Here is a 10977-nt window from a genome sequence, read left to right as displayed (position 1 = left end):
TGCAGGCTCCTTACACTTTATAAATTCATCCAGGTATCTTATTCTTTTTTTTCTATGCATTTCATATGTCTTTGCATATTTCTTCACCCCTGAAAGAAAGACTTGTTCAACAAGTTCCTTCTTGGATGTCCCCAGGACACCTGAAAGGTGATATGTGGCAATAGTGGTCACCCACAGAGCCACCAAAGCACTTTGTTTGCTCTGCCCTGTGGCTCTTCTGCGTGGTGTCACCTCTATTTGTGTATTAGTGAGACAAGGAGTTTCCTGAGAGTGGCTTGTGCCTGCGTCTCCTTGGTGGCTCCCCTGGGGCCCAGCACAGTGCCTGCCACATAGGAAGAACACTAATTGGGGTTCACTGACTGGATCAGCTAATGCCATCTGCCGTGGTGTAGATGTGTTTCTAGCAGTCCCTCAAGGGTTCCTGTGTTGGAAGCTTAGTCCCCGACCGTGGTGCTGATGAGAGGTGTTGCTCAGTTTTAGGAGGTGGGACCTAGGCCAGGTAGTTAGGTCACTTCCCTCGGGAGGATTTAATGCAGTTCTCGTGGGATTCTAGTTAGTTCTCGCGAGAGCATTGTTATAAAGGATCCCCTTCCTGCTCTCTGCTTCCTGTCTCACTCTGCAATTTCCCCACCTCACATTCCCACTATGATACCATCTGTGATGGTATCAGGCAGCCCCCCCCAGAGCCAATGCCATTCTGTTTGGACTTTCTGCCTCCCAAACTGTGAACTAAATAGAACTCTCTTCTTTATAAATTACTCAGCTTCAGGCATTTGTTATAGCAATGGAAAATGAAATAGATGCCATCTAATTGCTCCCAAATTTAAAAAATTATTTTCTTCAGTGATTCACTTCTTTGCCTTCACTCTTTTCCCTGGTACCTTTTGTGTGTGTGTGTGGGCTGGGGATTGAACCCAGGGGCACTTTACCATTGAGCTACATCCCCAGTTCTTTTATTTTTAAATTTTGAGACAGGGTTTTGCTTAAGTTGCTTCGGGCCTCTCTGATTTGCCTAGGCTAGCCTCAAACTTGCGATCCTCCTGCCTCAGCCTCCTGAGTCACTGGTATTACAGGCATGCACCACTGTGCCTACCTCCTGGTAACTTTTAACATAGAACACACACGTGCACACACACATGCACAAACACACACACGGGTTTTATGTATATACAACAGAACCTGACTGTTCAGTTGGAATACTTTCACACTTAAGACAGTTCACAAAAAAACGTGAAGAAATGACAGATGGCTTAGTCCTGACCGCTGGCACATTTTAGGAGGGTGGGATCTTTTTCAGAGCACACCTGTAGACCTAGTGACAGCCTGGGTTTCTGAGTGGGCTTGGGAAACACTTATTTACTATAAAGCTAAAATTAAACTACAAGTTTTTACATGTTGGGTAGCAGCAGCTGATGCAAGGCTTAGTCAACATAGTACTTCTCGCACCTCGGGTTTCAACTACAGTAAATGGATTACCACGTCATGCCGGTATCGGGTTTTGGCAATGAAAATGTATGAACTTGGGAAAATTAAAAGTCACGTTCTTTCTCTTCCTTTGAGTTAAAAATCTCTGATGATTTTTCAGAATTCCTTGCTCTTCTTTCTCTCTCTCTCTCTCCCCTTTGGCATCTGAGTTTCCTTGTGCATGCCAGGGTGTCTGGATCCAAATGGAAAATGCCAAGTGCTGAGGCAGCGAGGCCATCTGGGAGGTGTGAGGGTCCAAAATTCTCATCTCACCGAACTCTGGTTTGTGGTGCTGAATCCAACAGTCTGCCTCGTGGCCTCCTGCCTTACTGCCCACAAGAGTTGACTGCTGGCATATTGTCTGTCTTTTCCCTGTCTCCCTCCTAACCCGTCATTGACAGAACAGCCTGTTTGCAGTGAAAGATCCAGGATCCACACAGGGGAAAGCCTGCTTTCTATACCAGGTCCCTCCTGGTACAACATGATTCTGTTGCTAACAACCCCCTGTCCACAAGGTTTCATTCAATGTGTAGAATTCCCAAAAACCCACACCAAAATGCTCTTAATACATGCCATTATGGAGGCAGCTGTGGGCATCAAAAATAAGATGGGAGTCAGAGCGTAGGGTGTAGTGGTCAGCTTTGCGTTACTGCATTGAAAAACTGACACAGGACACTTAGGAAGAAAGAAGAGGTTTGTTAGGCTAACAGTATGGGGGATTCAAAGTCCAAACAGCATAGGCTCTGGTGAAGGTTAGGGACCAGTGGTGGATGGCTGATGGCAAATATGGGAGCATGTGTCCGATTAAGTGTGGCGGGAAAGGTGTCCTGCAGTCACTTCCAGGGCACATCCCCAACGACCTAACTTCCTCTCCCTAGGCCCTGCCTCCTAACGGTTCTACTGTCTACAAATAGTGCCAGGCTAAGACCACACCTTAGATCACAAGGGACCCTTGGGAGGATGCTCAAACCCACACCCAAGTAAAAAGGTGTCATACCCTGAAACTGAAGGTAAGGATAGAATTAGTGATAAGCATAAAAGCCACGGTTTATGTTACTGTTAGGATTTATTTCTTTATCTATTAGCGAGTTTAATTTTTTAGATATTTACAACTTATAAAATATTTTTTCAATTTATTTTTTTATTAAAGACTATTTCTAAGAGTAGTTTTGGGTTTGCAGAAAAGTTAAGAGGAAGGTACAGAGAGCTCCCAGACACCTCCTCACCCCCCCATGCCCGGCCTCCCCAGGATCAACATCCACCTCTGGAGAGATGATTTGTTACCATCAATGTCCCTACAGTGACACGTCATCATGGCCCAGAGGTCATAGGTGACATCAGGGCTCACTCTTGGTGTTGTAAAGTCTTTTTTAAATGTGAGTGGTCATTAGTCTTTAACCAGAAGTGGAAGTTGTGATCTTTTACATATGAGGAAAGGGAAGCATACAGAAGTGAGGTGATCCTATACACAGACACCCAGCTAGGGAGGAACTGCCAGGAGAGGAACAGTCCATGCAGGCTCTGTACCGGCTTAGGGCTGATGAAGCTGAGGTGTTTCCTTAGATAACTTTGGGAAGCAGACAAACTATAGGGTGGAAGCTTGCTCTGGTGGGAAGACCTGCTGCAAACTGCAAACAGGAGGAGGAGGAGCCTCCTGGGGCTGGAGAAGGGAGTGCTAGGGTTTGGATATGGTCTGAGTCAGGTCCATGTGCTGGAAGCTTGGTCCCAGCGTGGCCGTGTTGAGATGATAAAACCCATAAGAGGTGGGGCCCGATGAGTGATAGTGAGATACCTGGAGGCTCCACCCTCTGTGGGGATTAATGCAATTCTTGAGAGACCCCAGTTAGATCCTTAAGAATGAGTTTTTCTAAAAAGAGCAAGTCTGAATCCTTCTTGCTTCCTGTCTTGCATGGGATCTCTTCCTTTTGAATGTGCTTCCACCATGATGCCCTCCACCATGTTGTGCTGTAGCCAGAAAGTCCCCCCAATGCCAAACAGATATTGGCACCATGATCTCGAACCTCCATAACTGTGGGCTAAGTGAGCCTCTTATTTATGAAACACATAACCTCGGGTATTTTGTGATAGCAACAGAAAACAGACTAATTCACAAAGAATAAAGCTAAGAATTATTGAGTTTTTCCAGCACTGTCAAAGGAGAAAGACAAACTGTTTAGTAAACAATGACATTCTGGGCTTGTATATTAAAGAAGTATATTCTTCACTGGAGAAGAGATATTGCATCACCCTCTATTGCAACAACTTAATGCATCATATCCGATTAAACAAGTTCCAGAGTCATTCAAATCCTTTCTCTTTGGCTTGGTAATAACCAAACATCTATTAACTAGTTAGTACCTAGAAACTGGAGAGAGGTAGGGTGTTCTTAATAGTGGACAATAAAATGATAGTTATGGGAACAGTTTGTATTTTGCTCTAAAATTAGGGTCTTGACTTTTTAACTCGTGACTCAGGCTTCTAGTTAATTTGGTTAGCATGAATTAATTCCCCAGCACCAACTCAATTCTGCGTGAGCTAGACTTGACTAAGTTTCTGTAGGACTAAGTAGTAGACATAGAATCCATGATTATCATCTCAAGTACAACCATATGAAAGTTCCATCTGGATCTGCCAGCTCACCTTCTGCCCCCTTACCTTCCCCATAACTTGATATGAAAATAAATCTGATTAAATGGTCCACTGAGCAATGTCTCCACCAGTAGCATCTCTCTCTCTTTCATTTTTTTAATTTGGTACTAGAGATTGAACCAAGGAGTGCTCAACCACTAAGCTACGTCCCCAACCCTTTTTATTTTTTATTTTGAGACAGGGTCTTGCTAAGTTACTTAGGACCAAGCTTATGTTCTGAGGCTGGTTTTGAACCTGTAATTCTTCTGCCTCAGCCTCCTGAGTTGCTGGGATTACAAACATGTACCACCACACCAGCAACCACCAGCAGCTTTGAAGAGAACTTTGCATTATCACGCCTCACCTTTTCCCCATGTAGAAGTCCTATAAGTGGTCATTTAAGCCAGTAGTGAGTTTATGACCTCAATACTTATGATCTTTGGGATAACTCTGTTAGAATTTCTTTTTGTTAATACATCGAGATGAATTTTTTTCTGCCTGTATGTTCATTCTCTAGAGTTACACAGAATAAATCTACTTCATCCACATGGAAACCCTTGGAATAGTAGACTTGCAGCAATTATACATAACATGTGAACATTCCTTACAAGGGATTTTTCTTCTCCTTAACCATTTAAGGATTATTCAGTTTAAGAGAAGAACTTGATTAGGTGATTTTTATACTGAAAGATGAGGAGTAAGTCTGTCTGGAACAAGAGTTGAGTGCTTTAATCTTTCATTACATGGCAACTGCCAAGAACCATGAAGGTTCTGAGATTTTACCTGACTTGCAAAGTTAACAGGTTAGCCTGCCATAGTCTCATGATGCTGGCAAAAGAGATGAGACTCCTGGGTTAGAGACAAAAGACAGGTTAATACTCACAGCCACAGCAGCAGCCAGAGTATCATCACTTTCTTGTGCTGGTTCCCCAGACCTCAATTCCCTCAGGATGGGCAAACGGTGCCAGACAACACCTCCATGCACAGAGGGTGTGTTACAGGAGAGGAGCCCCGAATTTAGGAAACCTCCATCTTTTACTATGGGTCATCAGCAAATCTGCCAACTATTGCCTGGGAGAAGATGTTATTCTTGCAATAGAGGGGAGCAAACAAATCAGTTCTTTGCTCTGGAGAGAGATGCTCTGTCTTCCAAGGCTGTTCTCTTTGCACATATCCTTGAAAAGATAGTCTGTAGCAAAGACAGTCAGTGCCTCTGCTTGCAAGATATGCAGGAACACAAGAGGTCCATGAACTATCTCCCAATAACAACCACCTTTGACTTCATTTCAGCTCTGACACAAACCTGCAAATCACTTAAACCAGTGCCTTTTTTTTCTCAGCCTCTCACCAGACCCAAACTTGATGCCAAAATATATGCGGGCTAGCTAGAAGGAAGGGTAGGTGGGAGCAGCATCATTCCTTTTTTCCCCTATTAAGTTTTATTTGCAACTTCCTCTAGAAGTTCTTTTCATTCCCATCCAAGAGATTGTTTCCTCTCCAGACAATGCAGATTTTTGGCAATGCATGAATTCAGTTAACATTTTATTATAGATTACATAAAACTAGAAGGACTAAATGACAAATGATAAAGTTATTAAAAGCCAAGTGGGAATGTTGGCATGTTGGCATCGACCTGCATCCCAGCTACTGGGGAGCTGAGTCAGGAGCGTTGCTTGTACCAAGGAGCTTGAGGGGAAAAGGAAGAAAAAGGGAAAAAAGAAGGCAAGGGAGAGACTTGGGTAAACCATTTCCAACTTTCTTAATAGACCAAAGACTAAAATCCAGACTGTAGAGCTGTGGATGTTGCTCAGGGTAGGGTGCTTCTCTAGCATCCGAGAGGCCGTGGGTTTGATCAAAAACAAAACAAAACAAAACAAAACCCAACAAAACAGAGAAAGAGAATATGAAAAAGTAATTTCCAGAAAATAAAATAAAATGGCTGATCATCTTATGAAGAGATATTTAACCTCAGACATTAATCAGGTAAATGCAAAATTTAGACAAAGAAATGACTTCAACATATCGGTAAAAATGTGAGCGTGATAATAGCCAGAATTGGTAAGGGTTCTCTCAGAGGCTGGAGGTGTAGCTGAGTTTATAATATGGTTTGTGCAAAGCCCTAGGTTTGCATGCTCACTCACATGCACACGCGCGCATGTACACACACACACAAGAAATTCCAGCACCCTCCCCCCTTAAAAAATCCCTAAACCAACCAAAAAATCAAAACAAACAAAGATCATTTTCAGCAAGACCTTAGGGTAATATAAATTGATAAAATCCTTTAGAGGCCAATTGCTTAGTTGCTTAATTGAATCGCTTGAGAGTACTAATTTAATATTGCTGGACATATTGAAAATAACATAATTGGCCATCAGTAGGAGAAAGGTTAAATAACTGTTGTATATTCATGTAAGAAATGCAGTCATACAGTTTTAAAAAGAAGGAAACAGGTTCCAATTTTGATTTTTTTGAAGGATTTCTAAGAAAAAGTATTTGTCAAAAGAAGTTGCAGAACAATACTCTATGAGATGAGGCAATTTTTTCTTTAAAAAACTCCAAACAATATATTCCTACGTCTACATGCATGCAAGAAAGCATAGAAGAATACACACCTAGTGGTGAGGAGGACCAATAGGGGAGGAAAGTGGTATAGGGGACAGAGAAGGTGGCAGGTATAAAGGAGGATTTGCTTTTAATTCACTCTTCCTGAGAATTCCTTTAATCAAATGTGTTGCTATTTTGCTTGAGCGATTAAGAGCACAAGAATAATCGCACTGAGGTCAATCAGTTTGGTTATTCTGTGGTACTCACATAGTAAGGAGCCAACTATGAACCAGCAGCATGGCCAGCTGAAAAAACAGGCAGAACTTCAGAATAACTACATGGGAGAAAAAAAAGTAGGCTTTTCATGCAATCCTCCCAGAATGCTCAGCACACAACTGCCTGGTTTTCCATGTCTAGATACTCTCATCAGAGTGAAAGTGGTATAAAGAGCCATGTACCGAAATCAAGGAAGAAATCAAGATAAAGTGTAAGAAATCAGGAAGGGAGATGGGGGTATAGCTCAGTGATAGAGCCCATGCCTACTATGCACAAGGCCCTAGATTCAATCCCTCATTCCCTGCCAAAAAGAAAAGACAAGAAAAGAATAAAGATACTAAGAGGAAAATGTAGGAATTCCAGGGATTGAGAGGCCAGCATACTTAATGAAGCTTTTAAAAAATTTACTAGATATTATGGACCACTGGTGACTTGGGCTTTATGGCGTCACAAAACAGTGGTTCACAAAGTGTGGGCCCCAAACCAGCAACAGCATCATCACCAGGGAACTGTGTTAGATATGCAAATTCTCAACCCCTGACCCAGACACATTGCATCAGAACCTCTGGGGCTGGGGCCCACCAAGGTTTTAAAGAGCCTTCTTGGGGATCCTAAGGTGCACTAAAGTTTGACAACTGCTGCCTTAGACCAGGGCTTCTCCAAACTGACACATCACTGGGGCAGGGGTGGGGGGCTTGTTAGGCAGCACACTCTGATTTAGCAGAGATGGGGGTGGTCCTCAGATTCTGTGCTTTTTAGAAGTTCCCAGGGGAGGTCGATGCTGCTGTTTCTCAGACCCCATTCCTGAGTAACTTTTGAAGGAAGATGCAGCAAGCCTCCAACGATTAGACAAAATAATTAAGGAACGTCAAATAGCCACATCCATTTATTTCCATTGTTATTTTAAAGGCTATGAGCAAGAAGAACACTGATTTCTTGGAATGGCTTAAGGATGCATTCACTAACAATGTCTTTGCATACCTCCAACATGCTTCCCAAAAGCTCCAAGTACTAGCAGTTACTTCTGATTTCTTATTCTCCATCCTTTTTCCAGATGGAGAAGGCTAGTTTGGCCCACGGAGCTATTTGCATCTCAAGGTCACAGAGACCTCCGGCTGGCACAGGCCTCCTGGCTGACCTGGCCACAGTTCTTTCCACAGGCCCTTTCAAGCTGTCTTTGTCGCCACAGTGGGAAGTAGTGACAGAGCTCCTGAGATTAACACGGCTGGGTCTCCCTTGTAAAAGCCCCAAGCAGCTCCATCTGTAGGCTCGAGGGTGAATAATAGGAATCTTTATCATCCTTTCCGTCAGAAAGCATTTATTTAAAACCCTTGGCTAACTCACAGGGTGAGCTGGCCTGTCACACACCATCACATGGCATGGAAACTGGCAATTAAATTTAGCAACCCACCTCGGCAAATTCAGACCGGGATGTTTACAGGACAGCCCAACCCAGAAGGAGTTTTCATTCTTAAATCAAGAGGTCTCCAGAAAAAAGGAAATATGGCCCAAGTGAGTTATGCCAGATTATGAACACCTGTCCCCATCAATAACTTGGTGTCCTCCAATAGCTATGGCAGGACTCAGGGGGCCAGGAATGCTACTTCTGTACACAGCCCGAGGGACAGCTACTGGCCTCCTCGCAGAACTAGCAGCAACTCAGGAATGGGAGGCCTTGGCTCCAAGGACAAGTTGTTTGTTTACTGACTCCGGGGACCAGACCGAGAGGGACAGCCTTAACCAAAGACTAAATGCCATTTTCTCCACACGCCCGCTGCAATTGCAGTCTCTGGTTTATCTGTAACAACTTAGCTGAGCAACTGCAGTGGACTCTCCTTGATAGAGAGGTGGGCCCAGCGAGGAGGGTTTTTACTGGTCAACAAGGTGCAATCAGAATTATGGCCCAGATTCATGGGGAAGGCTCTGCCTGTGGACCAGGAGGCTTTTCAGTTATAAAGATCTTCTTTCTGGAACATTCTTTGGGTTGACAATTAGCAATAGAACAATTTGTGTGCCCTTTTGGAATCTACCAGTGTGTGTCGGGATGTCTGAACAAGAGAAATGTTTTTCATCTTCACTGTGCACTAGGCCAGAGTTGGTGCAGCTGGGAATGGCACGTGGAGGGAGGGGCTCTTTAGTCACATCTTTCCCACCCTGGATGTGCCGGGGAAATGACATCTGCCCAGTTGCAGGGAAGGTTGGTCTCCATCCGCCTGCCTGAGGTGGGAGGGAAGAAGAGGACCCTCGCAACCCTAAAGAAAGGCGCCACACCCCACCCTCTCCCCACGGAGGACAAGTCCCTGGTGAGACTCAGGCGCACCACACCCACGTGAGTATCTGTTCTCCCACCTCACCCGATAGCACCTCCCAGAAAAGGGAACAAAACTTCAAGTGTCATAAACCGGGCCTCCAGGGGAGGAAAAAGAGCAGCTGATAATGGGAACTCGCCCTGCTCAGGAGCAGAGGGGCGTGGCCCTCCTTGCTTCTGGATTCGGAGCTCTGGTGAGGTTCCAGTACCGGTAAGACGGAAGGCACCAAAGCCTTGAAGCCTGGTAAAACCGAGCCTGCAAAGCCGGGTCCTCCCACAAGCCCTCGCTAACGCAGTGTTCCCCAAGCCAGGAGCTGTATCTGCCCTGCCCATTTTGGGTCCTTTATCTCGGTTTTCCCTTCTCTCCCTTTTTCCTTTCTTTCCCCTTCTTTTTTTCTTGTTCTTTTACCTGTTTCTAGACCTGCTGGCAAAGAGCTGCATTAGGGACATCCCTTGCCTGCGCTGGCGCGGGTGTGGCGCTGGCCGCCTGTTCTCGGTGCCTCGTGTAGGATGGGGAGAATGGTCCCTCCCTTTCCTTCTCAAGGATGATGTCAAGGGACAAACAAGATCGGAACATGCCTGAGAGGGAGGGCACGGCACGAACGCCGGGCGCTGTCATCACGGCTCCTTCGCCCTTTCCAGCCCTTCCCCGGCCTTCTTCCTCCTGTCTCTCTCATCTCGTAAAGCAGGTTGTATCTGAAGAGTTGTGTTTGGCTCAAGGTCACGCAAGGTTGAGCGCCTCCGCTGGATTTAAACAAAGAGCAATTGAGCTCCTAATCTATGGCCCGGCCCATTGGACCACAGTGACCTCTGGTCTCTGTACCTGGAAGCCCTGCCCTGGTGGAGGAATAATGGGCCTGCTCTCCAGGTGGCGTGGAAACTCGTTGGGCGGCTCCTCCCCCAGCGGCCAGGCCAATCCAGCTCTCTTTGGTGTGCACCTCCCACCTGCCCAGCCGGCTTACCCAGCGGGGTTGGCCAGACAGATGCTCCAGGGAGTCTGGGGATACCAACGCTCTTTGAGAGTTCAGATGTGATGGACAGCCAGCCCGTGTGCGTTTCCCAGGCTAATTAAAGTGTTCCTATTCTTTCAGACTCTGAATTCAGTTCTTTTGCGTATGAGGCATGGGATGCAGACATGGCAGGGCAGACTGAGAACAGAAAAATGCCCTCTGAGCTGGGGACCACCACCGCAGCCGCTCAGCCCTGGGAGCAGTGAGGATGGATGGACTGGCTAAGGGAAGGGAGAAGCCAGGTGTCCCTCTGAGTCTCACTGCATCCTGGGTAGGGGGCCTAACGCTGGTCCTCTGCACAGTTCCAGTTCTCACTTGACAGCTCAGAATTCAGCCATCACATTCCCTGTCGAAGCCCAGGGTAGGATGGGGAGAAACTTCTTCCTGCTACTTCCACCTGGGCTGCCTTACCACTCCCAGTGGCTCTTCACTTTTCCAGCGGTCTCCACCTTCTGTCCCCTCTGCTGAAGCCAGAGTGAGCCCTGCTTTCTTAACTGATCTGTAGCTGGATCTTCTTAGGCCAACTGATCCATTTCACCAGCAAAGAACCTGAAACTCAGGGAAGCCACGGACTGCCGGAGCGCATGGGCTCATGGTGGGACGGGAACCCAGCTCCCAGGGCACCTTAGCCAGATCTGTGTCTGTCCCCCTTTGTTGGATGGGTGCACTTTGGGTCTGAGGTTCAATCTGGGCCGTTTTTTATTAATAGGAAAACCCCAGAAAATAAACCAAAATTCCCGTTGA

General features: G+C 45.8%; 1 long non-coding RNA gene across 1 annotated transcript; it reads left to right on the top strand.

The window, feature by feature from the left end:
- Nucleotides 1-8343: 8343 nt before the first annotated feature.
- On the top strand, nt 8344-10263 carry LOC124988017 (uncharacterized). The gene is made up of 3 exons (XR_007109333.1): nt 8344-8427; nt 9102-9244; nt 9643-10263. It is a non-coding gene; the product is annotated as an uncharacterized LOC124988017 (long non-coding RNA).
- The last annotated feature ends 714 nt before the right edge of the window (nt 10264-10977 follow it).

The sequence above is a fragment of the Sciurus carolinensis genome, chromosome 7, assembly GCF_902686445.1.
Source record: "Sciurus carolinensis chromosome 7, mSciCar1.2, whole genome shotgun sequence".
Classification (NCBI taxonomy): Eukaryota; Metazoa; Chordata; class Mammalia; order Rodentia; family Sciuridae; genus Sciurus; species Sciurus carolinensis.
Note: the sequence above shows the minus strand (reverse complement) of the source record. Positions and strands in the feature narration are given on the sequence as shown.